Genomic DNA, 26,789 nt, shown 5'->3' with positions numbered 1-26,789 from the left:
CCTTGGGGAAACTGTGTGTATGTCACAGTTGATTCCCACTCCCTCCATTAAGGACTTGTAGAAATAAGAAGACTCCTGGAGCTTTTGTTAAAAGCATTGCACTTGCATAAAACACCATTATTAATTTGTGCTAGCACAGTAATTAGTGAATTAATCTCTTAGCTGCCTGGAGGGCACACAGATGGACAGAGCACAAACACCAACCTGAAATGCCTGAGCACTGCAAAGATATGTAGCTCCTCAGCCCCTCCCTCTCCCGGGATCCTGGTCTGTTATTGGAAAAATTGTTCATCATGACATTGCTATGTACAGAGTCCAAGGATGGACTGCGGAGCCCCACCCCCCATCTTCAGACCCAGGTTCCTATTCACTGGCTATGAGACCTCGAACCACTTCTGATTTCTCACCCATGAAGCAGGATTGTTGAGAAAATGTAATAAGGCTTTTCACAGAAATGGCTAAGAACATTGTCTGGCACACAAATGTTTGCTAATGAATTATTTATCTGTATATTTATTATTCAAAGTCCTTCCTGTGAGCCTCAGGACCTTGCACTGTCCTGCTCCAGCTGACTCCCGGATTGACCAGCAACCACACTGCCCACACTTGGGATCATTCCTAGCAGAGCCTTGCTCTACAGAACTTTCTGGTTGCTTCACTTAGGGCTGGACTCAAATATTATTTCTTTAAGAAATAATATTTATTTCTTATGGCAACCCATTCCATCTATCCCAGGAAACCATATCCTCATCTTTATCCTCCTTCCCTGCTTCATATTTTTCTTCATATCATTCATTTCCTGTTATTAGTAGTACTAGAGGCCCAGTGCACAAAATTCGTGCATGGAGGGTGGGGGTAGTGTCCTTCAGCCCAGCCTGCATCCTCTCCAATCTGAGACCCCTCTCACAATCCAGGACTACTGGTTCCCAACTGTTCGCCTGCCTGCCTTCCTGATTGCTCCTAACCACTTCTGCCTGCCAGCCTGATCACCCCCTAACCACTCCCTTGTCAGCCTGATTGATATCTAACTGTTCCTGTGCCAGCCTATTTGCCTTCAACTTCCTTCCTCTCCTGGGCTGGTCCCTTCCAACTGCACTCCCCTGCTGGCCATCTTGTGTCCACATAGGAGCAGGATTTTTGACCACATGGGGGCAGCCATATTGTGTATTGGAGTGATGGTTAATCTGCATATTATGCTTTTATTAGATAGGATAGAGGCCTGGTGCATAGGTGGGGGCCAGCTGGTTTGCCCTGAAAGGTGTCCCGGATCAGGGTGGGGGTTCCCTTGGGGCATGGGGCAGCCTGGGTAAGGGGCCTGAGGTGGTTTACAGGCTGGCCTTGCCTTCGGTGATCCAAGGGAAGCCTTGGTATCTGGGGTTTCTTTATCTTCTATAATTGAAACTTTGTAGCCTTAAGCGGAGGCCTGAGCCAACCAGGGTGTGTGGAAAGCTTGGCTTCCTCCATTGCCTGGGAAACTCAAGCCTCTCTCCTGCTTTCTTCATTGCCACAGCCATCTTGGTTGGGTTAATTTGCATAATTGCTCTGATTGGCTTGTGGGCATAGCTTATGGGTATAGCGTATTGATGGTTGATTTGCATATTACTCTTTTATAGATAGGATTATTTGTTACTTATCATATCTTCCCCAACAGAAAGTGATTTAGGCAGAAAGTCTGTTTTACCTCCTTCCCCTCCCTCCATTATGTCTCAGCAGCCAGTGCAATGCCAGGCACATAATAGTTGCTTAATAAAAGTAAAATTGACCTATGTTTTGATTAATGTTAAATTGATTGATAACTAGGTATAAAGACACATAGTGTAACGCAGTATTTTTCAGTCTCTTCTCAGCCATGCACCATTGTGACAAACTTGACCACCATGGGGACCTCAAGAGATTCTGCTTAAACTTCTTCTGGCACAGGAGTCATACAGAAGTGCCTTCTGCACCCCAATAAGCTCCGACCCAAGGAATACAAGGCCTATATCCTGAGGGCCCCACAGGATGGGCAGATCGAGCCCAGTTTTGCTTCCTTCTGTTTATGTTGAAGCAATTTTATTGATAAGAGTTCAGACAACACCATATCATGTTCCAATAGGCAATGTGTCTTTCCCCCTCTGCATATCCTTCACCACAGAGTCTAAAATATCCCTTCCCTCCTGACCCATCCACCACAATAAGTTTCTCATAAACTTCCTGAGTCTGGGGTTCAAGTCTAGGATGAGGACACTGGAGCCACTAAAAGGATTATAATAAGGATTAGTGATACTATTCATAAGGTGCTTGGCATAGAACAAGCTTCAACAAAGGGCTCCTGGCTGCCTCTTTCACCACATGCCCTGGGAACTCTTTGTGGCACTAACATGGTCTGGAAAGACAGCATTTCTCTCCTAAGCAAATGTTTTAGCAGCAAAGAAAAAAAGTGCAACGAAAAGTTCCCATGATAACCTCTGATATTGCTTGGCCTGGTTGTCTTCATTCGTAACTATGTAGGAACTGGTCAATGTGTGTATTTTGCCACTTGCCAAGGCCCCTTCTCTGTATGCTGCAAAGGAAACCAGAGGCTGTAAGTGGTTAGAGTTTTCCTTGTATCCAGGTACTCTTGCAATATTGAGCCTGCTCATAATTGAATGTTGTGCTACCCAGGCTTGAATTATCAAAGAGTAAAAGGAATGCAGGGCCCAGGCGAAACAGCAGCAAATTATAGAAGGCACCTTCCTGGGTTGATTGCTTTTGTGTTTAATTGTATGTTAATGAGAAGTTCTGCCAGACAGTTACCCACAGAAATAAACAGCAAAGGAACAGCAAGAAGGAAAGGCAGCGTGTGAGTATCCGCGGCAGTCTTGCAGGGCAATTTACCAAATTAAGAGATGTAAAAACAAACCACATGGGTACCTTCAGAGGGCATCGTTGGGGTGGCTGCCTAGAAGTTTGAGCACACAGAAATACTACAAATCTTAAGAATTTGAGAACTAGGCACCACTACAGGTTCCCAGCTCATCTGATGGGATGCAGGAAGAATGCTCAGCTTGTGCTGGGGGCAGTGGGGCTGACCTTCTTGGTATCATCGCGATCAATCAATGGCTGAAAGGGAAAAATGGACCCTGACATTCCTGTTATTAAGATCCATTGACTCACTGTTTCCTAATGATTAATATTCAAACCATTAGCATGGAGACATTTACACCTGGTTCACTCTGACCACCAGCACCATTCATCCGCACGCAGTGCTGGGACCCTTCAGGACTCACTTATTCTCAGAACAGCTGTGCTCCCCTTAGTCTTGGGCTGTTTGCTGTATCCCAGATGCCCTCTCACCTGCTGACCCCTTTACTCTGCATCTAAAATGCCCACTGGAGAGTCAGGACTGATATTCCCCTCCCCCCTTCATGGAGAGAGAAGCTTCTTCAGATCAGTCGCCACTCCTCCTCTGAATCTACCCTTAGGGTGCTTCAGCCATCCTCTATTATAATTTACAATCCATCTTCTACTGTAACGCATCCTCTGCTAGTATGGGGGCTCCCAGAGAGCCCAAGTCATGCCATCTGTTCTCAGTACAGAGCCCAGCCCCCCAAGGGCACTAACCAGGTGCTCAGTCAACAACTCTCTGGAAATAGAGCCAAATATGCCTTGAACTGCTGCAGCACAGAGATAGACCAGAGGAGACTCAGCAAATCTACCTCATTAAATCCAACCCTACCTCCTGCATTCTCAGCTCAGCAGGAAAAGACAAGAGAAACATTGGAACTTTGACTCACCCACCACCAGGTCCATCTTCTCCAACAGGATGGGTGCCTCTCGCGGTTATTCAGCACATCGCCACCATCACACCTGGCCATAGGGCCCTTTCTCCCACCTGTGGCCCCTTGATCCTGCGAATTGCTAGGATGTCCTGTCCCAACTCCTCTTGTTGAGTTCCTCACACGATAAGGTTCTGCTCAAAAGCCTCCACTTTAAGTGAAGGTCTCTAGAGGTTGACTCTGGATGAGGACTTTTCTCAAGAAGCTTTTTAAGGAGGGTCTCAATGCAGAGAATTGGAGGGAGTGGAGGAAGCAGGAAAGGGAAGAGGAGGAAGCCAGGCAATACCAAGAAGAGCTCAGGTGAAACCTCCCAGAGGGGAGGATTCTTCATTATGAATTGCATCTCTGAGTTGTTCTTACCCGAGCAAGGGCATTGTGCTGCCCTGTGCCCCCTGCACCTGTTGTTCCCAGGGGCCCCCAGGAAGAGCCCGTTCCAGGCACCTCCTGTTCCCTGAGGGCAGGCCCTTGTGTGAGAAGCCAAAGAAGAGTGGAGGGACTTTGTTGGCACAATAAATAAACAATCAAACAAACAAGTTAACAGACAAATACATGAACATAAAAGGAATTCAAAGGCATATAGGAGGGGCACCCACATTGTCCACTACAGGCTTACAGGCTCCTGTGTCCCTTCCAGATGTCTGATAGATGAGAGCCAGGTGTGGTGTGCCTGGTGAGGACCGACCCTCAGTAACCAGCAGAGCTCTTGGCACACAAGTGCTCCAGCTTGGCCGTCAATGCTACCACCTGTGACTCCCTTAATGACTGTCCCACCCATTATCTCTTTACTTGAACTTCCCATCTCTGTGGCATTTTTCTTTCCAGAATATGAATATGTGCATATGTTTAAATGCACAATATGTCTAAATGTGCAATATGTTTAAAACTAAAGAACATAAAGGAAGAAGGAAGGGAAAGAGGAAGACAGAGACAGAACTTGTGCTAAGCTGATGGGAAGGCTGACCCCATGTTTCTCAACTTTCTCATCCCCTGTTTCCTCTCAGCTTCCTGCAATGAAGGCTGTTCCAACATCCAGGGAAGAGCTCTGCCTCCTGTAAGGCCCCCTACTGCTAAGACTGAAGAAAGCTTTCGTGTTCTGCTACAGGGGCAGGTGTTTGCCACCTCTGTCCCTTCTTGAAGCTTCCCTGTGTCATGTGTCCCGACATCACACTCCCCTGTTGGATTTCACACTGTGGCTTCGATAAACTTTAGGGCTGAGCCAAATGTCAGGAGCACAACCCAGGAGAAGGAAGGTGCTTTATGAAGGTCCTGGTCCTTGATTTCTGTAAATAACCTATTTCTCTATCGGCATACCCGCTCATGGCCCTTGGCAGCCCATACATTGAATGCATTTGGATTGGATCTTTGCACACTTCTCAAGGATTTGAAAGATGTACATGCCTCATTATCACTACCACACCAGGCACGCTGGGCCTAGACCTGTGCTGTGCAGCTAAAAGACGTGCAATGCAGGGTCTTCAGGAGAATCCAGGTGAAATGAGCACCTCATTAAGGAATGAAAAGCACTGTGAGATGGAGAACATGGAGACAGAAGTCAAACAGGCAGCATAGCTCAGTGGTAAAACTAGAACTCCAGGACCAAACAAACTAAGTGTCATTTTCATTCCTTTTATAAGCTGTGTATCCTAGGGCGAGTTACCAAACTCCTCCATGCTTCAGTTTCCCCTTCTGTAAAATGGAGATAATGAAAGCACCTACTATCTAGGGTGCATGTGGTGACATGTTATAATGTGTAGAACTTTTAAAATAGGCATATTTTCTGTGAGTAGTAAACACTGTATAAATTATATTTACATTGTTTAAAGATAAATTATCCTCATCACTGTCCTTTATAAAGATACAGCCTTATTCAATATCTGTCTTATACAGTTGACAAATTCTCTGCACCTGCCATATTTCATTTGTTCCCATAAATACCTTGCCAGCTATGCATAGTGTTAACTAAGAAAGTGACTAAGAGACTATGGCAGAATTCAAACTCAGGGCTCCGACTCTAGACTCGAAGCTCTCTCCCACCCCTGCCCCCACCCTCCCCCCGACACTGAGGTGGCAGCAATATCAGAGCAGCACCCAGTTGCACATTCTGGATCTGAGACTGTGGAATCGCCTCCACAGAGGGCAGTTCCATGTGGTGACCAAACAATACCACTCGGCAGTGTGACTTCTGATCACCAAAATCAAACAGTGCTGGCTAATCATTCCACATGCACAGACCTCGATTGGCACTTCCTGTCTCTGAGAGGTGGTTTTATTTTCCACCACCGGCTCAATGTAGTACTTTGAGAGGCTCCAGCCCCGGCACAGGCTTAGGAAGGATGGCCATGCCCACCAGTAGAAACTGGACTTGATCCAGGTGTCCCATGAGTCTGGAGAATGGCTTCATTTATTCCTCTGGCTTAGACCTAACATTAAATGTGAAGTTCAGATTGTTTACAACAGGTCTGGGGACGGAGCCAAGATGGCAGCTATAAAGTAGAACATCTCCCAGGGGCAGCTGAATGCTAAGAAAGGATTCTGGCTCACCACGTTCCAATCCACCTGTTGGAACCTATCCCTGCCCTTCCTTCACCCTCCCTGCCCCCTCCCCAAACCCTCTTTGCACCCACAGCTTTAGCCGAATAATCTACTTATTGGTTCAAATCAAACATTTGCACAGTGGCTGCTAAGAATATTATTATACAATTTCAGGCCTATAATAAGGTCACATTTATTTGTTTTTACTTTCAATTATAGTAAATCTTGTTCCTAAGCCTCTATTCACTGACTGGACTGGTGGGAACATTTTTCTCACAGGGGTTGGTGCCAGGATGCAGCAGGAGCTATGCTTGGCTCTCACTCCCCTGCCTCTGGTATCTGGTGTTCCTCTTATTTCTCCTTGTAGGAATGACAAGTTCATTCCCTCTATATTTTCCCATCCTATTCCTGAAGGTCTTCTTGTTTTAAAAAACCAGTCTCATCTCCACCACCTGAAACAGTGCCTGGCATGCAAGAGGCAATAAATAAGTGAACAAAAATGATGGTACAAAGATGATACATTAGTGCTATTTCACTTGTCTGTCAATGGTGGGGAATGGTGCCACAGAGAGTCAGTCTAGGCACCATTCCCTGGGGCTAACTCACAGATGCAAGGAAATAGAACCAACAGTAGAAGGAAGGCATTGTGATCTTGAAGGCCGAGGAGGGAACCAGGTCTGCTCTGTAAAGGGGTTCTTGTCAGCTAATGTAGAGAACAGACTGGAGGTGCTGGGCCAAGGAAGACTTGTGAGGAAGGTATTTCATTAGGTCCGGGAAGAGGTGATGAGAATCTGCACTCAAGTCCTAACAGTGGTTAAGAAGAGGGGGGTGGCTGAATTTGGGTTGTATTTCAGAGAGAGTTTGGGACTCCAGGGTTGTAATTACAATATACGTCAGCACTAATCCTCTGCAATTTACACAGAACCCTTATTGATTGGGTGGAAAGATGGGGAACGTTTATTCCATCACCCTAAGATTCAGTGTCAGTCCTTCAGTGATCCTGTGTTGCTGGCTGTGCCCTTCCCAATGCCTCATAGCTCCCCTCTTTCCCAGAAATTAGATGGGATGGTTAGAGGGGGCTGGAGCTGAATATCACCCCATCTCCTAGAGAAAAACTCATGAAAGTGTGCCTCCTCCCCAAGGATGTTGTCTCTGAAGCTGGGGCATGCCCAGTTTCCAGCAGTTCCTCAATTACAGCTAAAGTGTTCCCACCAGGCCAGAACACAGTTTCTGTTCCTGGTATTGGCCGGACTATCCAGTTTTGGAGGGAGGGAAGTGGTTTTCCCTACGAGCTTGATTATCTGTTGGATCTAAGAAGATGCTGATTTTCAGTTGGCAGAGCCTCTTTTATTGTCATGGGGACAGAAGTTAAGATTTCCAAGTTTTCTACATGTCAGACCAGAAACCGGAAGCCTCTCTTTATTTTTCTTTGTTCAATGTTGGCTACCCCTCTAGGATGGAGGCCCCATGAAAACAAGGACTTTGCTCAGACTCTATCCCCAGGGCTTGTAGTGTGTGTCACACACAGTAGGAGCTTAATGTGTGTTGAATGAATTCATAAACTCTCACTCTTAAAAGGTTATAAGGCTTGTGTGTGCTAGTGTGCAAGTGTGTGTGTGTGTGTGTGTGTATGTGTTTGTGTGACAGTGTGTATGTGTGTGAGAATGTGTGCTGGAATGGAATGACTGACAGTGCACTTCAGACCAAGCTGGATTGGTTTCTCCTTCTTTGTCTGGGTAACTGCTATTTTTTATAATATTATTTTTAAGTAAATCAGTATATACCCTATATAATAAAAGCATAGTATCCAAATTGTCCCCTCGACTGGGGAAGGGAGGGAAGAAGGGAGACCCCAGACAGCGGAGACCCCAGACAGCAAGCAGCCAGCAGCAGCTAGGGACCCTATCAGTGCACAGATTTCGTGCACTGGGCCTCTGGTATATATATATATATATATATATATATATATATATATATATATATATATATATATATTTTTTTTTTTTTTTTCCAGGTGTACAACATGTTTTGATATACATATATAATGTGAGATGATGCCTACAGTGCAATATCTAACCTTTGCCTCCTTGGATGGTTATGAAAAGAAGGAACCTTAAAAATGACTAATATGTCATTGGTTTCTAATAAATGCCAGTCTACCACCAGGATCTTTTCCCAGTTAATGCTAATCCCTGGCAAACTGGCCTCTGGCTGGTTCCTGTTGGAGCCGTGAACAGTGCCTTCATTACTTCACAATACATTTTCTCAGTTTGGGGAAGAAAGGGGAATGGTTGCATTTACAACTATTAATAAGGGCATTGAACAGTTTACATTTACTTTGTGTTTCTGATTTCAATGGGGTAACTATGCCCAGGCCAATAAGAAGAATGTCCTCACATTGCTACCTAATCTGGCTTTAGTGGTCTATGGTAAAGGTAATTTGGGTTGCAAATAAGGAGCCTATTTAGCAGAGTATTTGGGAATTTGAACTCACCCTATTTCCTTCATTATTTCACCCTGGGCATGATTTGAAAAACAGCAAACAATTGGGAAATGGTGTCAACATTCTGTGATTAACAGCTCCTTCCGCAGGGGGTTGGCAAGGAATGAGGTGGGTGCTGATAGGGACAGCAGACGATTGTCTAACTAAGCAACCAGAAACCTGGCCAAGGGGCTCCTGAGGGGACCCAGAGAACCTGTGAAACTAACTCTCCAGAAGGTTCTGGCACCAACAGGACCTGAGCCAAAGAATCAGAAGGTCAGGAGCCAACTTAGAAACCTTGACCAGTAACGAGACACACACATCCGCCCAGGTGAGCAGATAGCCTTCTTCTTAGGACACTGCACGATTGTCACTAAACAGACCCTCGGATTGTGTGAGAAGTGGGTACGCTCCAACCCTGGGCACCCTGGGAAGACAGGAGGGGCAAAGGGATGGGAATGTTGTTTGCAGAACTGGATAGCTGCGGAGATAAGGCTGCCCTGGGTCTAGGGTTTCTAAGAAGTGGCGCCATTGTGTATTCATTACTGAAATGAAAAGCACCCTCACACCTGGCAGATATACAGGGCTCTGGGGCTTTCCAGAAAGAGTATCAGAAAAATGTATGCGTGTTTTGTTACTAACATATGAAGTATTCAAACTCTTTCTGGGTATTAACACATGAAAGGATATACTTTCCCATTAAATGACTAAACATATCATTGAATCTATGTTTTAATTTAACCCTCCCAGAGTTGGATTTCATCCTAACAGAATGCTGTTTACCTAATATCTGAAGTTTTTAGAAAACAGTATTGAACAGACAGTTCCCCTGACCATGGATTAAAACAGTGCTGAACACACTGAAACTCCCATTCTGCAAGGTTCCAGACTCTGCAGCATGCCACACATTGCATCTTCACCTTTGTTTGGTCTTCCTCATGCCCCTGTCCTCAGGCATGCATTGCCTTCAATCCTGCAAACTCAGGAGCAGGAAACAAACCTGGCCCATCTTAATCGATGTATTGATGATAGAGTGTGGACACAGGGGACTCCCCAGTGTCACTGTAGAGAGTTTTTTCCTCCTAAGCAAATACCATCCCTGCTTCCATCCTTTCCTCTCCCAACTCTCCTGGATGAAGGAAGGGGGAGTGGACTAAAGTTCCTTAATTGGGAAATTGGGGGTGGGAGGGGGGGCGAGAATCTTCTGGCCATGCTAGACTCCAACCTGTGCTTTCTCTTAGGAGCCACCTGTCCACAGAAGCATACGGGCCCATTGCTCCTTGTGGTGCAAGCCTGACCTGGCTCCGCTGCCCTCTGTGCTGCTGGGCTGAGATGGGCAAACCTGCCACTCATCCCGGGGCTCAGTCAGCAGGTGAAACTCACCCTCGAGGATATGTTCTTCAGTTTGGTGTCTATAGTTCATAAAGGGGCCGTTTCATCTCCATTTTTAAATTATTATTTCTCAAATTGTTCAGAGCTCAGGCAAAAGAGAAAGTGATTGATTGGGAACTTTTTCAGAAAGGCCCCCAACTATATCCTTCAGTATCATAAATGAATGTCCTCTGAAGGAGAGCTCGAGGGGAGGGCTTATGTTTGCAGAGACTGTGCTTCCTCCTAGACACCTGGCATCCAGACTGTCTCCACACGTCCTCATCCTGGTCAAACCAGGCAGGTTAGGAAAGGCAGGAGATGAAAGCACTGGCTGGGAGGACTGATCCCAATTAGCAAGGAGAAGTGGAGGTAAAGAGGGCCAGGTCTCACACTAGGAGGAATTCCCAGGGGCCCTTCTTCATACTCCCATGCCCAGTGGAAAAAGTTCGTGAGAAACTGCAGTGGAAAACTACTAAAAAGAGGCAGAGGATCCTGACCCTTCAGGAATGAAGGTTTGGGTTGCTCTGCAAGTTCAAAAATGCTGACCAGCCAAGGTCCTGGCTGAGGTCAAGGGAAACTCAGAATGGATAATAAAAGAAAAGAGTTATGAATACTAAACATGACTTTGTGGCCAGTTACAGAAATAAGGGGTTGAGAAGTTAAGCATATGTTGTTCTTTGCTGGTGTGTGTACATGAGAGTGTGTCTACAAGATTAAGGATATATATATATATACACACACACATGTACATACCTAACCTGAGTTTTCTTCTCTCTCCTCTTTTACTTTATCATTTTATATACATTTTATTTGAGGTTAAGTTTGTTATTTTATTTAACTAAGCTTATTGGAGGTTAACACAATGGACTCTTCAGGTAACAAAATATTTAGATAAGACCGTAACCAATCTTGCAAAATAATTCATATAGTCCTCACAAGGGGAACTGGGACTCTCCCCCAGACATAGGTACAAGGACCACTAGGACTTTCTGTCTTCTCATTTTGGGGAGAAGATGGGAAAGCCTTTATGTGTAAAAAAAAAGAATAATACCTTCTTAGCAGAGTTATAACATCCTTTCTGTTGCCATAAAAGTGTAAACACGGGTATCTGTGTGTTGTGGATGCTGAGCCAGCCCAGGTCTGAATGAGCCAATGATTAAGATCTTGCCTTTCAGCTTCAAAACTGTCCTTCTGGCCTAAGACTTCCTGGTCTGGACAGTGGGGCTGGATGGTAACCACATTTTATCTGCTCTCTGCAGCCTGTTGGGCTCTGCCAACTGGAAGAACTAAGGCAAATGGGAAGACAAAAGAAGGAGAGATTTGCTCCTTCGTTGGGTTTCTGTTCAGTCAAGCGTCACTCCAACAACATCTCTGATTTCAGGAGTAGCAGTTTGCTCTCGTAGTGACAGTTGGTTCTGATTTTCTACTTTGTAGTTTTCCAAACATTAGTAAGAGCTGCTTTTTTGTGTCCTCCCATCATTATCCTCTCCTGAACACAGATGGGAGGGCCCTGCCATGAGCTCAGGGAATGCCAGCACCAGACAGTGCCCCTTCCTGAGGGACCAGGGCTGCCCCTCTGCTGGAACCCTCCCACAGGATGCAAGTTAACCAGCCTCTGTCCTTTATCCACCTCCAACATGTATTCTTCCCTCTGTGCAGTTCACTTGCTCAATACCTAGCTGACAATTCCTTTCTTTTTTAAATATATTTTTATTTATTTCAAAGAGAGGAAGTGAGAAGGAGAGAAAGACAGAAACATCAATGAGAGAGAATCATGGATTGGTTGCCTCCTGATTGCCCCCTACTGGGACCAAGCCTGCAACTCAAAGCATGTGCCCTGATTGAGAATCAAACTTTGACTACTGGTTCATGGGTCGATGCTCAATCACCGAGCCACACTGGCTGGGCACTAACAATTCTTTCTACTAATTTCTCTATGTTGGAGTCACCAGTGTGGTTTCTGTCTTCTGCTTGACCCCTGACTGACATTGATAGACTTTTTAAACCTAATTTTATGATAAAGAAATGGAAGTTCACAGGCCTCCAATCCCAGTGTCCTCAGAAGATTCCTGATTTGAACTTAGATCTTCATGTGTCCAAGGACAAGTCCTTTCCTCAGCTTTGCTCTCCAGAACCCCCCCGAAGGACAAGGCAGTTCTTTCCATTGAGCCATACAACCCTTCAAAGTTCAGCCTTGCTTTCTTTGTGGTGCCCATGAGGGGCAGGTACTCAACAATGTTGATAAAAGGAAAAGAATGAAGAAAGAAATGAAAGGAGGAAGAGAGAGAGAAATAAAAGTGCTTACAAAGAGAAAATAATAATAGAATGTAAAAATTGTGATGGTTTGAGAATGCACAGAATGTATAGACTTATCAACTAAGGAAAGGAATAATAGTTTGTTTCTAACATAAAGTTTCATAAATTCTGGAAAATTATCAATGCCCTCTGTATCTTCAATATTGCTGCTCTCCCATTCTCCTACAGTAAGGGGACCTTTTATTATCTTCTCCACATGTCATCCTTTCATATTCTTCTCATCATTTTGTCTAGATTTTCTCTTTCTGACTGATGTCAATTCATTAATTCTTCAGCTCTGTTGAATCAACAGTGTAAGCCATAAATTGGTGTTTTTTGTTCTTTTTTATTTTTTAAATTTCAGTGGCTATATTTTTTTTATTTTGATTTGTATTTGTTAATTCTACTACATCACTCTAGTGCTTTCTTAATTTTAGTTATTTTAGGAATATTTGTGGTCTGTAGGTTCCTCACTTGCTCCACTGTTTGAAGTTTGGGGATCCTAATTCAGCTGGGGCCCTGTTGGACTTGCACTTGGGTTCTTTGAGCTGAATGTACCAGCTTTAGGAACTTTGATTTTTCTACTCTGCTCCTTCCCCAGTGCCTAGGTCAGTGCCAGGCTTACAACTGGTCATAGTAAGTATGTATTAAATGACTAAATATTGGACTGCTTCTTTGTGGGTTTTGTAATTTTGCTCAGCTGAATTCACATGTGGATATCTTGAGTGATCTCAAAGAAGGATTTTGTGTTTGCTTTAGTCAAGTCCCTAGGATACCAGTTAAGGACCACATTTTAGTTTAATTTATTATCTTAGAAGAATAGGATTAGTCTATCACTCAAATTTGCACGAAAGTAGTGGTAATAAAAATCTCAGGAGAGTTCCCCTCCCTTCATGTAGTGTCCAGGCAAAGATAGACAAGCTTTTTAAATGGCAGTAACCCATGTTGAACATTCGCTCTTTCCCTCTATTTCTCTCTCTCTCTCTCTCCCTCCCTCCCTCTCTCTCTCTCTCTCTCTCTCTCTCTCTCTCTCTCTCTCTCTCTCTCTCTTTCTCTCTCTCTCTCTTTCTCTCTTTTACAGTATTAGATTCCCTAGGTTTTAATTCCTTATCCATTTTTAGTCCCTGGTTTAATTTCTTAAGAACTCAACCATGTGTTCAAAAGCTTCTTGTTATGATGTATCCAGTATATGTGAGTGGTATGTAATCAGAGGGTGGAAACTTATCTATGTTTTACGTTGCTAGACATGACTTGCTTAATATATAACTAATATATTATTAACATATAAGTAATCTGTTAGATTGCTTAACATTTCTTAACTAATTGCTTACCTATTGCTTAACTAATCTGTTAACTCGCTTAACATATAACTAATCTGGTGTAGTGTTTAGACATATAACTTTGCTTAAGTTTTTATTGAAAATTATTAATGTGCTTAAAGTTTATTTTTATAGATTTTATACATAGTAGGCTTATAAAGAGGAGGAAATGGCCCTGCCCTCATACTTCCCTTCCCTCAAGCACTGTCTCCAAAGGCCAATAATTTCATCTATTTAGCCATTTCTTCTGGCATTTATCTCCATGATTCTAATCATAACCATTCCTGCTAAAATGTCAAATGTATTACCACAAAGCCGAAAAAGAAGAGATTTATGAGAAAACCAGGATTAAGGGCAGACCACTCAAAACCTGTGGATGTCAAAATGCAGACCATCAACAAAAATAATAACAAGCTTAATAAAAAGTCACACAGCTAGATCTCTAGTGGTGTTTGTACCCAGCCGAGTATTCCTAGACCTACTGAGGCCTCCTATTCAGAGGCACAAACATTCTCCCCCAAAGCATTGATGCTCAAGGGCACCTGCTTCTAAAAGAAGCCAGTTTCATCAAAATAAATTCTTTCTTCAAGTATAGAATTCACCATCAACCTTCCCTTTTCCTAACACAGAGACCTGCAGCTTCTTCACCAATACCTCCATCATGTTCCCTAACCCTTGAGTTAATGAAAACTGTAGTGCTTCTATTTTATTTTATTTTATTTTATTTTATTGTTTAAAGTATTAGAAATAGTAGTACATGTCTCCTTTTTTTCCCCATTGACTTCCCCCTGGCCTCCCCTAAAGCTACTAAATGTCACTGTTTGCTCCAAAGGAAGGCATTTCTGTAAAATTTTCCAGCTTTATATTTCTTATAATCTTTACATTATGTGAATGCCCTTCTGCTATGTTATGAGAAACTTGCCTTTGATAGTTTTAAAATAGCTACTGAAAGAAATCATCCACGAACCAACAAGATCTCTGCATAGGCACACAGCAAATGCCTAGAACCCGATTCCCCTTGGAGACAGGTGCAGAACAAATGTTCCATGATTGGATTATTGATCTTTGACATTATCTCTTGGTGTCCTACCTTGAGAGATGAAAGGTTATGGCCAGTACCAACTTCAGACATAAATCTCCACTATTTCTCTCACCTATCTATCCACTGCAATTTCAGCAACTGTAGTGGGTGAGCCAGTATGCAGCATTTACAGTGTTTTGCCTATGTAAATTTTATCCATAATTGCTCTGTGTAGTGCTTTTGTTACATTTCTTTTCAAATACAGCTGACTTTTCCAGGACTTAAAACATGATTTGTTTCTCGATTTGGTTTATTGTTATTGTTCTTGTTTAAATCTGAACTATGAATGAAACACCTGACATCATGTGAAAAGGAAAAGCACTATATGTATTTTTTTAATCTTCACCCAAGAATATGAGAAAGAAGAGAGAGAGAGAGAGAGAGAGAGAGAGAGAGAGAGAGAGAGAGAGAGAGAGAGAGAGATCCATGTGAGAGAGAAACATAACCTGGATCAGTTGCCTTCCTATGTACCCTGACCACCCCAGCTGGGATGAAACCTGCAACCTTGGCATGTGCCCTGACCAGGAATTAAACCCATAACCTTTCGGTATATGGGGTGATGCTTCAAACAGCTGAGCAACACTGGCCAGGGATCTATGTCTTTTTTCTCTATTTCTACTCTGCTACTCACTCTTCTAACACCAGCAATTTTCCAAATCTCCAATCACCATCTGGATGTCCTATAATTTAACTCGTTTCTGAGGCTATTGGGGAGGTAACATCAGGCCAATCATATCCCGCAGGTTCAGAGCTCAATCCCATGAGACAGCCCTCTCTCCAGCTTCAGACACCAACTCCAACTCCAGGTGCTTAGGACCAGCTGGTCACGAATCAGATGTTTCCATGACCTCTTCCTCAGGTTCAATAACTGGCTAGAGTGACTCACAGAACTCAGGGAAAGAGTTTAATTACTATTTACAAGTTTATTCTGAAGAGTTTCAGCCCAGGAGGCACCAGATGGAAGAGAGGCTCATCAGCATGAAATGTGCGAAGGAGCTCAGAGCTTCCATGCCCCCTGCAGACCTACACCCCTCCCAGGACCTACAAGTATCTAGCCCCAGAAGCTGTCTCACCCATCAGATAGGATTTTCATGGAGGCTTTACTACACAGACACAACTGATGAAATCATTGTTCATTGGCGAGTATTTCTACCTTTAGTACCTCTTTTCTATCTGATGGCAGAAGGAAGGGCTGAAAGGTCCATTCCTCTGGTCACTTGGTTGGTTTCTTTGGAAACAAGCTCCCATCTAGTGGTCAGGCTTGTTTTAAAGGAATTCAGGACATGCAATTTTTAGCCAGATCTTTCATAGAAACCTCCTGCTAAGTCTATAATTGTTTCTATCTTGTGATGTTTCTTGATTAGTCTGGCAGTTAACAATACCACCTAAAAGTGTGGGTGGGTATCAGATATAAAATTTCTTTTTGTGATACATCATCAGGTGTTGAGGACAAGTCTACAAAGAAGAAATTCATTATCTCTGCGACCCATACCACTGGCCTTTTTTTTTTTTTTTTCAAACCTTCAGGAATGGTATTTAATTCATCTTCTCGGTAAATTATGGGAAACTCTTCAAGAGTAGTGAGTCAACTAAATTGAGTATCAGAAATAGCATAGAATTCATTGACACCTGTTTTGTTTTGTTTTTTCAAGAAATATATGTATAGGTGCTCCCTTCTGAAAATTTTCCCGTGGATTATTTTCATGAAATGTAGCCTTTCGTGGTAAACGACCCATCAGCCCCACAGCACATACATGCATGCGCTTTCTCAGGATTTTGCTAGCAGTCATATCACCAGAGACTGTCAAAATAAAATGCAATTAACAGGGCAGAGTGTGTCACCAGCATATTAAGTACGAGGTTACCAAATGAAAATGGATGCTGTAATTTTCCATTCTTCCTAAATTCCACTATGTTTTTTTTTTTGTTTTTTTTTTTGTTTTTTTTGTCTTAATCCCAGCAGCTGCATAGAGAAAGTGGGGTCATGGCATAGCGCCATCTCTAGGCATCTCAGGACCCCCAGTACAACCTCAGCAGGGTGTAGCCACCTTGCCTTAGCTTAAAATCCTCATCTTATTTTTGACCCAGAATAAGTACTGAAGCCCCCTTGTGTGCATTTTATGGCACATTTTAAGCATTTATTATTTGCTTCTTGATGGCTATCTACCTTTAGCAACTGGAGACTCACTTCTACTCTCTTTCAGAGAGTTCCTTCTTCACTGGTCACCTGCCTGTTGGCCCTGGTGTCTCCTGAGTGGCCTTGAGCTCCTCTGAGTGCCAAAGCAGAAAGCTGCAGTGCTTTAGATATGTTCTTTGAAAGGAACAAATAGTCTGTGTATTGATTTCCTGGTGCTGCATAACAAAATACTACAGCCTGGCAGCTTAAACAATAAAAATTATGTTCTCATGGTTCTGGAGGATAGAAGTCTGAGATTAAGTCATTGGTAGGGCCGGTTTCTTCTGAAGCCTCTCTCATTGGCGTATGGCTATTATTGATCTTCAATTTTACTACGTGTATTTGACTTTTTGAATAGCATTCATTAAGATTTCATGTGGAAGATGTTACAAGGAACAAACTGAGAAGTACTAGCATCCTGTCCGGACTTGCTAAAGATCACTTGGAGTTCTGTTATACTCATTCTGATTCTCCGCTGGGGAATTAGGTTCACAAAAATTCTATAAGCAACCCAAATCAAAGGATAGCATTTTAACAGGAAAAGTGACTGTGGGCACACCATCAAATGAGATCTCTTAAAGATGGCTACATCACCACGTGTGCATTTTTAGCCAGGCCTCTTCTTGGACTTAACTCTTTCTAATCCCATTTGCCAGCATATCATGAATCTGACCACTTTTTACTACCGTCCTTGCTCTCCTCATGATCCAGTTCTTCTTAACTGGTGTCTCTGTTTCTATCCTTTACTCCTTTAGTCAATTTTCATCAGAGCAACTAGAGTGCTCCAGCTGAAAGCAGTCAGGCTCTATGGCTCTATTAGTCACTCACTTCATGGGTTCATTTCTTGCCTGAAATAGAAGCCAAAGTCTTTATGATGGATTTGTTAATCCTATACACTCTACTCCAATTGACCTCTCTGCTCTCACTCCCTACCACTATTTCACCTGCTCCACCACCCCAGCTAGCTGGCTCCTGTTTGCACACTCTGACCTCAGGCCTTTGCATATGCTTTCTCTTGCCGACCTTGAGAAAGGAGACACCTACCATGAAGGGCTCCTGGTAGCAAACTAGGTTCAAATCAAGACACACACACACACACACACACACACACACACACACACACACACACAGCCATTTCTACACAGGGTCTCTTTCACAAGCTACACCATTGTTTGATACCCTCAGGCTTCAGAGAGGAGTTTGCACTGAAATGCCTGCCTGCACTGTGCTCCTGCCATCTGAGCCAACCCTTATAAAGGGGCTCCTGGAACTGTATTTCAACCAATGGAACTATAGTTTCTCCCATCCAATCAGAACTGTACAGTTATATCCCCATCAGCATCTTTACCAACCAATCAGAGAAGCTCCATTTTAACCAACCAGGAAAATGCCTTTGGACCAATGAAACTGCAAAACTTTGGAGTTCTTGTTTGCATGAGGCTAGATCAATCTGGAGCCAGGGGTGGGGCCTTCTCTCTATAGAAGTCAGTTCAAACTCTGGCTCTGGGAGTGCACTTTTTCTTTTCACAGAAGACTAAATACTGTATTTCCCTGGCTGGAGCTGAAATGCTGAAGATGTCTCACTGGAGCAGAGCAAAGCAGACATGTGTGGAGCAGAACAGGGCAGGGCAGAGGCAACAGGAGCAGGCGGAGAAGATCAGAGCGAAGGAGAGCGGTCCATCTGGAGAGGTACCGCACCTGAGGCTGTCTCAAGGCTTGCTGGTCCATAGTTGTGCTGCTTTAGGATTGAGCTATAACACTATTTAGCTGTTCCCCAGCCCTGCTCCCTCACAGCCCTGTGCATCACAATTGAGCTGTTTACACTCAATAAAGTTTCTGTCTTCACTGCCCTCCAAACTGGGAATTCCTGTTGGCATTAAATTGGTGCCAACAACCATTGGTTGACACTCCCCAGCAAAAATATTCCTCTCCAGACACCTGTCCAACCAGTTTCCTCACTTCCTGCAGGCTTTTTCTTAAATGTCTCCTTTTCAATGGTGCCATCTATAATACCGATTTAATATCACAATGCTCCAGCATACCTGAATTCATTTTCCTAAACTATTTTCCTCAATAGAAGCTTCATGAAGTCATGCTTGTGTGGTACATTGCTGTCTCCCTATTACTTAGAATAATAACCAGCACACTGTTAGTCAATAACTCTTCTTTTTTTTTTTCTTAGTAAACACGTTAATTTGGTTTGGATTATAAACCTTCTTTCCATTCTATTACACTGTTTGTCTCACTATTAAACTCATTCATCAATCATTCATTTGCAAAAAGTGAATATCTACTATGTTTCAGATATCTGATTCCATAGCAGTAAGTGAAAAGCAATCCTGAATGGGGTTTACTTGTCAAGTAAATTAAAATATATTTGGGGTATTTTTGTGAATGATTTTTCTTCCCTAACAACATCAATAATTTTTGTTTAAAATAAAATTATAGCTCTCATTGATAAGGTATAACCTCCTTGTCATGTAATTTGCTAGGAACTTTATATGCCTTCTTTAATTTAATGCTCTCAAATCTATGAAACATGTAATATTATAATCCCCACTCAATAGATGAAAAGGAGGGCAGAAAAATATTTTCCCAATGTTTCTTTTTTTTTAATATTAATCTTTTTATTTATCTTTATTGTTGAAAGTATTAAAGATGTCCCCTTTGTTTGTTTGTGTGTGTGTGTGTGTGTGTGTGTTTCCCATTTACCCCTTCCACCCAGTATCCACCCCTCCCAGGCCTTCATCACTCTGTTGTCTGTGTCCATGGGTTATGCATATCTCCATAGTTTCTCATAACCCAGATTTAAATTCAGATATTCTGTATCCAAAAGTCAAAACAGTTCCATTTATTCCGTATATTTTTGAAAAATAATATTAATGATAATAGCCCCCAAACATTCAATCAAAAATATCTCTTTGTGCCCCTATTATTTTCCTAGACAAATGAGAAAGAAAATGTCATTGACCTCATGGGCTTTGTAGCATCGAGACAGAATCAGAGAAAATAAAAATAAATAATAAGTAAACAAACAAGTGAATGGACATAGAAAACCCCCCCACAAAAACAAAACAAAACAAACAAACAAAAAACCCAGAGTGATAGGATAAAGAGTGACCCAGTGATAACTTTAGAATGGGTGGTATAGAAATATCTCTGAGAAGGTGACATTTAATTTGATACTCAAAGACCAAAGCAACCATGCATACTCCAGAAAGGACTTTGCAAGCACAAGGAATAGTTGATGCAAAGTTCTAATACGGGAAATATAATCAACCTTCTCAAAAGGCAGGGCAAGACCAGTATAGCTGGAAGAGGGTCTCTAAGGCAATGAGTGATACAAAATAATGGTGGAAATTTGTCAGGAATTACGACATAGGCCTTCGTAAGGATAAACAAGAAGTTTGGATTTAATTCTAAGGGTCTGTGATGAACTTTAGAGAAGCAGAAGAAATTTCCATAATCCACTAGGGGGATCAAAGTAGCTTGTTCCCAAATGAAAGCAGTGAGATGGGGACAGTATATATGCAATATGTTTGGGAAGTCCAGCTACAGGATTTGCTGAAAGAGCGAAAGTTGGACAAAGGAAAAGAATAGGACTCAGAGACACTCCTAAGTTTGAGGTCTGGACTTCCTGGTGGCTGGTGGTGTCTTTTCCATGAATAGGCAAAGGTTTGGGGAAGAGTAGGGAGTCATCTACTCTGAATCCAGCTTGGGGTTGGCAGGTATGGAACACCCACTAGCCATCTGTGTTCAATGTATTGTTTGCCCTCCCCAATGACTCTTCCTTATTTTTCATCAGGCTCTTCCTCCTGAGAGGTTGACCATAGCTCTTTGGACCTCCTTTCCCAATTGCTTTTGGGTAATAGAAACTCCAAAATATCTGACAATAGAAGGCAAATAAAAGCAGGATCTACACTGTCCTGGCTCCTTGCCTGTGTGGCCTGCAATGGTTGACAACATCTCTCTTCTCCAGCTCCTGATTGGTGGTCCTCTCCCCAGTGACTCTCTCCAGGTTTTTCTTCTCTTTATCCTTTCAGGCTTAGGATATAAGTACTCCCCTAATTGCCAGCTCCAGGATACTCTGCCTTGTCCCTTCTTCTTGCTTTATCTGAACTCTGCCCACACCTTTGTAAGTAGTCCTTTTATTGAAAATATGTTAAATTACCTGGATTCTAATTTTTTGATTGGCATGTGCCATCTCTTTGCTGTCAGGGTCTTGATATACAAGAGTGAACTGGCAAAGCCAATGAACACTCAGATAAAGGAATGGGGAGCTATAGCAAGGGCTAAAGGCTGGAGTTCATGATCTGAGGGTCTTTTGTTGATAAAAGGCACTGAAGGTCATGGAACTGGGTTATCTCATCCAGGGAAAGTTTTCTTGAACTTTAAGAGCCACTTTGCTACAGCTCAGTGCTTTCTGACCAGCCAGACAGTAAGCACACTGGCTGGCTCCCTCTTCTGCCTCAGCCCAGCTCCTCTAACAAAGGCTGTGACAAGCTATTAGCATCCTTCCCATTCCCAATTGCCATTTCCAGTCAAGTTTTACTAAAGCCATTATCTCTCTAATTTGCTCCCTGGGATGCTCACTCACACATGACTAGCGCTGGCAAGTGGGATAGGGCCCTGTTTTTGTCTGCTTTCTGTTTTAAAATGCATTTTTCTTCTTGAGCTCCATGGTTGTATTGAAAACTATTCTGTGGGTGATGAAGAGTCTTCATCAAACTCATCTGGGGTTCTGGTAGAGCTCCACCCTTGAGATCAGCTCCCCAACAAAGCGAAATGATGGATCTGGTTTCAACAGACTGAGTATTCAGATTCAGATGTGAGCTGGCAGGCAAGCAATTAATGTTTTACACAGAGGTATTTGGGGTATTAATAACACGGAGAACATAAAAGGCAAGTAGAAATCCTCAGCGTTCCATTGAAAAGTGAACAGCTGAGAGCTGATTGCCAAAGGGCCAAAGCAGCTTCTGGGGGCTCCGGATTAATTACCAGCGATCTATCTCCCTAATTACCACAGGAAGTGGTAGCTGCTATTATTTAATTGGCGCTCTTGTTATTTAAGTTCTTTTCTGTTCTGAAAAGCAATTAATGGATGTAGGAGAGGTAGGCTTGTATTTTTAAAAGCTTCCTCAAGACTTCCCAGAAACTCAATCCTACATAATTTTCAAGGTCTAATTTATGCCTCTGCCTAGCCTCCACCAGAATGGGTGCCTGGATTCTTGCTAGCTGCTTCCTCTCCTCTAAGTTTGTGGTGAATGTCTCCTTAGAACTGTAGTATCTATCACAGGACTTTCCACCTTTTGCCTGGCCTCTTTGGAACCCATAGTTTCAAACCACCGGTGTCGATCTAGCTTGGTTTCTAAATAGGATAATCTAAATGTAGGGTTCCAAAGATAATCCCTAGATGCATTCTTCTTCAACAGCTACAGAAAACTCTTTATTGTGGTTTTTATCATCCCCAAATTAACTTCCATTTTGAGATTTACCAGAATGCTGGAAGGTCAGGAACGGGCAGAAATCTTGGCAATTGACTCTCCCCATCCCTCACTTGACAATGGAAACAATGAAAGAGAATAGTGTCCAGAGTTCCTGAGCTCTATAGACTCATGTTCTCCTCATCCCCATTATTTCTTCTACCCAAGGACCACTTGTTTGTTGGTATAATAATGCTTTAAAAAGCTTTAATCTGCACACAATTCTCAGATTCTGAGGTAGTGGTTCCTGGTGAGGACTGCGATTCTGCATTTATACATTCTCCCAGATGATGTTGACACTGCTGGTCTGCAGACCACTCTGTGAATAGCAGGGATTTAGGAAAGGCTCAGTGAGGCTTGTCATGATTCCTACAGGAGCCGCCAATTACATCAGTTCATTTTCAGTACTGCTTCCAGAATCCCTTCCATGATCTTTTGACAGTAACACCTGTTTTTCATTAGGCCAGGCTCTTCACCTCCACCACACAGTCAGTTCAGAAGCACCTGGTCTGTCCAATTCTTTCCTATATGGCAGGTCCAGGTGTGGGCTTGTGATCCAGAAATATACTTGTGATCCAGGACTGGTCTTGTTATTTAGGACTCTGCTTGTGATTCATGTGTGGACCTGTAGTCCAAGTGTGGGATTGTGTTTCAAGCCAATCAGTATGGTCTATGCCCTTGACCCACTGCTATCCTGGTTCTATTAACAATGGTATATGACAGAGCCATGTAAATCAGAGACGTGACAAAGCTTGCTTATATTGTTGAAGGACAGGCATGCTCTCTTTGTTGGGTGCACTGAGCAAGAGACCCAGAACACACAGTGTTCTCTACAATGGTCTGCTGGAGAGGAACCCACTGTCTAGGAGCACAGGTCTAGAGAGTGAGGACCTGTTTGCATCAGGTGACAGCACTGAATACCTGTTCCAGGTGTATGTAAAGCTGAGTCAACCCCCTGAACGTTTCTACTTCACAAGCCCAAAAAAATCCTCTGTTTTGCTTAAGCTTTGCTTCTGTCACTTGCAACCAGAAGAGTCTTGATTAATACAGTTCCTATCAGGAAGGATTAGGAAAGGATTACTTATAAGAAGTCAGAGCTAGAAAATGAAAATTGGTTAAAAAGCTGCCCAGCAGTATCAGGTTGTTTAGAAGTTGGAGATTCCCATGGCTCCCAGACCTCACTGAACCTCAGCTACTTGCACAAGCTCAAAACCAAAGGCTTCCACCTGCCTCACCCACTGAACTCCCGGCATCTCTGGTCTGAAAGTGGGGGTTCTAGGGGATAGCTCCTCCACCCATGTGTCTGGCATAGAAGGGCCATTGCTTTCCACCCCTTGCATTCTGTCACAGCCTCTTTCTAGCACATGACCATGGCGTAGGAACCCTTGAGTGCAATGCCTGTCCTGTCTCTTGTACTAGGCATGACCTGGAGAGTCAGTGTCACATCTCAGAACTTCTCTGCCATTATCTGCAAGACGAAGCCAGGAGAGCTAGCCTTGCCAAGCTGCTGTGTGGACCAAGTAAGATGCACTGAGCACAGTCTCTGCCTCCTCTTCCAATGTCATGATCTGGATTTTTACTTCCTTCTCATATTCCCTTTCTGATCTGACATTCTCAGAGGAAACTTTCTTTTTTCTTCTTTGGAGTTCTTTTTCTGGCTCCAGAATCTCTGGTGCAGACAAAGGAGAGCCTATACACTTCTCCATTCCTCTCCAAGAACCAAAATATTAAGATTCCACTCTCACCATGCTCAGAGGTGATTAAGCAAACTCAAAATCAATATTGCAGGTCAAATGAAGGGAGGCGGATCAGAAGGCTATAAAAATGTGTGTCTCTGAGGGAGCTAGGCTGATATTAGCCAGCACTCCCTCCTGGAGTTTGCTAGAGCCTCTAGGTGGAGTGTGGGAATCTACTAGCTGCAGGGGCCCCTCCCCATGCATGCACACTGTTCACCCTTTGACAAAGAAATGTCTAGAGAATATTGGGAAATAATGAACACTTCTTTGGAAAACAGAGGGAGCTCACCAATAATATTCAGCTAAGATGCATAGGGATGCTGGGGCCACTGTCTGTTCTTCAACCCCCTTCACTGTTTGACCAGCCTCCAAACACTGTGCCAAAGGACTCTGAGGGGTAGGAGCTGGATAAATATGTACCAGGGGAAGTTTTTATGCTTTTAGTTAAATCAAATTTATTGGGGTAACACTGGTTAATAACATGATATAAATTTGAAGTATACAACTCTATAGCATAACATCTGTATATTCCATTGTGTTCTTGCTATTCGAAGTCTGGTTTCCTTCCATCACTTTGTATTTGACCCCCTTTATTCTCCCTCTTACCCCCTGCCCCTCTGGTGACTACGATTCTATTGTCTGTATCTATGAGTTCTTTGTTTATTTGTTTTGTTTGTACATGCGTTGCTTTTTGTTTAATATCTCACATATGAGTGAAACAAATAGAAGCAGAGAACGGAATAGTGATTACCAGTGGCTGCGGGGAGGGGGGGGGGCAGGGAAGGGGAGTTATTATTTAGTCAGTGCAGTTTCAATTATGCAAGATGCATACATTCTAGAGATTTGTTTTTCAACATAGCACCTATATTTAACAGTGCTCTGCACTTAAATTTTTAAGTGGGTAGATGTCATTTTAAGTATTCTTAACACACACACACACACACCACAAGCAAAAGCAGTAGGGAAGTTTTGGAGAGGGTGGATATAACTATTACCTTGATAATATGATGATGGTTTCATGGGTGTGTATGTCCAAATAAATCAACTCCTATACATTAAATATCTTCAATTGCTGGTATCTCAATTGTACCCTGATAAAGAATAATAAACTGCCTTTCCAATTAATCTCTGTTTTATTCTTGCTTCTCTCTTACCCACGTTTTCAGATGGCAGCCAGAATACTGTTGTAAAATGTAGGTTAGATCCTGTTGCTTCCCTGCTTAAAACCCTCAAATGCTTTCCCCTTACTAGGTATCAGATTTTAACTGTTCTGCAAGTCAGACTCAATGCCTTCCTTCTAGCCCTTGAACATAGCAGCCTGTTCACCCCACAGATGTTGCATTTGCTATGTAAAATGCCCCTCCCACCAATTTTGCATAATCCTCTTTTTTCCTCAGTCAGGTCTACTTGATACTACTAGTTGTTTTATTATAATATGATGTCACGGTCCACCCTACACAACTTAAACCCCCCACTGTTACCTGTCACTTGTCTCTCTTGTGCTTTTTATCCCGGGTAGTGTTTGTCAATCTTGGAAATGATTGTGTTTATTCACTCATTTATTTACATTTTCCCTCTTTTTTCCTCCTGTTTGCTTGTCCTATAATAGATATTCAATAAATAATGCCTATAAATGAGTGAGTTAGCTGTGTAGCCTTGCTTAAACCATTTACTTTCTCAGAACTTAGTGTCCACAATTATAAATTGAAAGCATTAGACAAGGAGAATCCTTAATATATAAAATTTCTATGCTATGGCCTGAAAATGTCACCTGGGATTTGGGAGACAGAAAAATGTGGTTCTAGTATGTGATTTGGGATTGGTCTTTGAGGTACTAAAGATCTTATTGATGCTATAAAACTAAGAAAAAATGTTATGATATAGGAGATAAGTCTAATTAAGTATATAATTATAGACTGTCAGTGAATTCTGATTATAGAGAAGGCAAATGACATTCTAAACAGATGATTATCTAGAAGACATCATGAAAAAATGAATATTTGAGCTGCATATGAAGGTTGAGTTAGATATGGATAGAGGTCCCACACACTCTTGCTTGATTTTGAGCCAATTCCCATTCATCTCTGGACTCAGGGTGCAGGCACAGGATATCACGGTAAAGCATGGAGTCTGGCCAGATTGCATTTGGTCCATAGCTCTACTACACAGCAGCTTTGTGACCTGTGTAATCAGCTGACCTCTTTGAACTGGTGTCCTCATCTGCAAAATGGGGTTAATGGTACCAATTACAAAGACTCAGGAGAACTTGATTGAGTTTTATTACCAAGGCCAGTGGGTATATGGAACAATGACTCACTCCTATTAGGCCCTCATGAAATAGCAAAGAAAATACAAAACCAGTAACAATACATGTTTCAAATTTATTAGGCCATCATAAAATATTAAAGAAATGGAAGCAGAGTGAGAGAACACAGGACTCAATTTTTCAATCGCCACCCCTTGACTGCCTATCCATGGTGGGTATGGCATTGGTCCCTGGGCTACCTTAGAAGAATA

The 26,789-nt window shown here is 42.8% G+C and overlaps 1 long non-coding RNA gene across 1 annotated transcript in view; it reads left to right on the top strand.

Moving 5' to 3' along the window:
- Positions 1 to 16,792: 16,792 nt before the first annotated feature.
- Positions 16,793 to 26,789, top strand: part of LOC311613108 — a 195,691-nt gene continuing 185,694 nt past the window's right edge. Inside the window, exon 1 of the long non-coding RNA XR_014793396.1 lies at positions 16,793 to 16,824. This is a non-coding gene — a long non-coding RNA (uncharacterized lncRNA). The remainder of the gene's footprint in view (positions 16,825 to 26,789) is intronic.

This window comes from Pipistrellus hanaki (assembly GCF_964339955.1).
Source record: "Pipistrellus hanaki genome assembly, chromosome: 1".
Classification (NCBI taxonomy): domain Eukaryota; kingdom Metazoa; phylum Chordata; class Mammalia; order Chiroptera; family Vespertilionidae; genus Pipistrellus; species Pipistrellus hanaki.
Note: the sequence above shows the minus strand (reverse complement) of the source record. Positions and strands in the feature narration are given on the sequence as shown.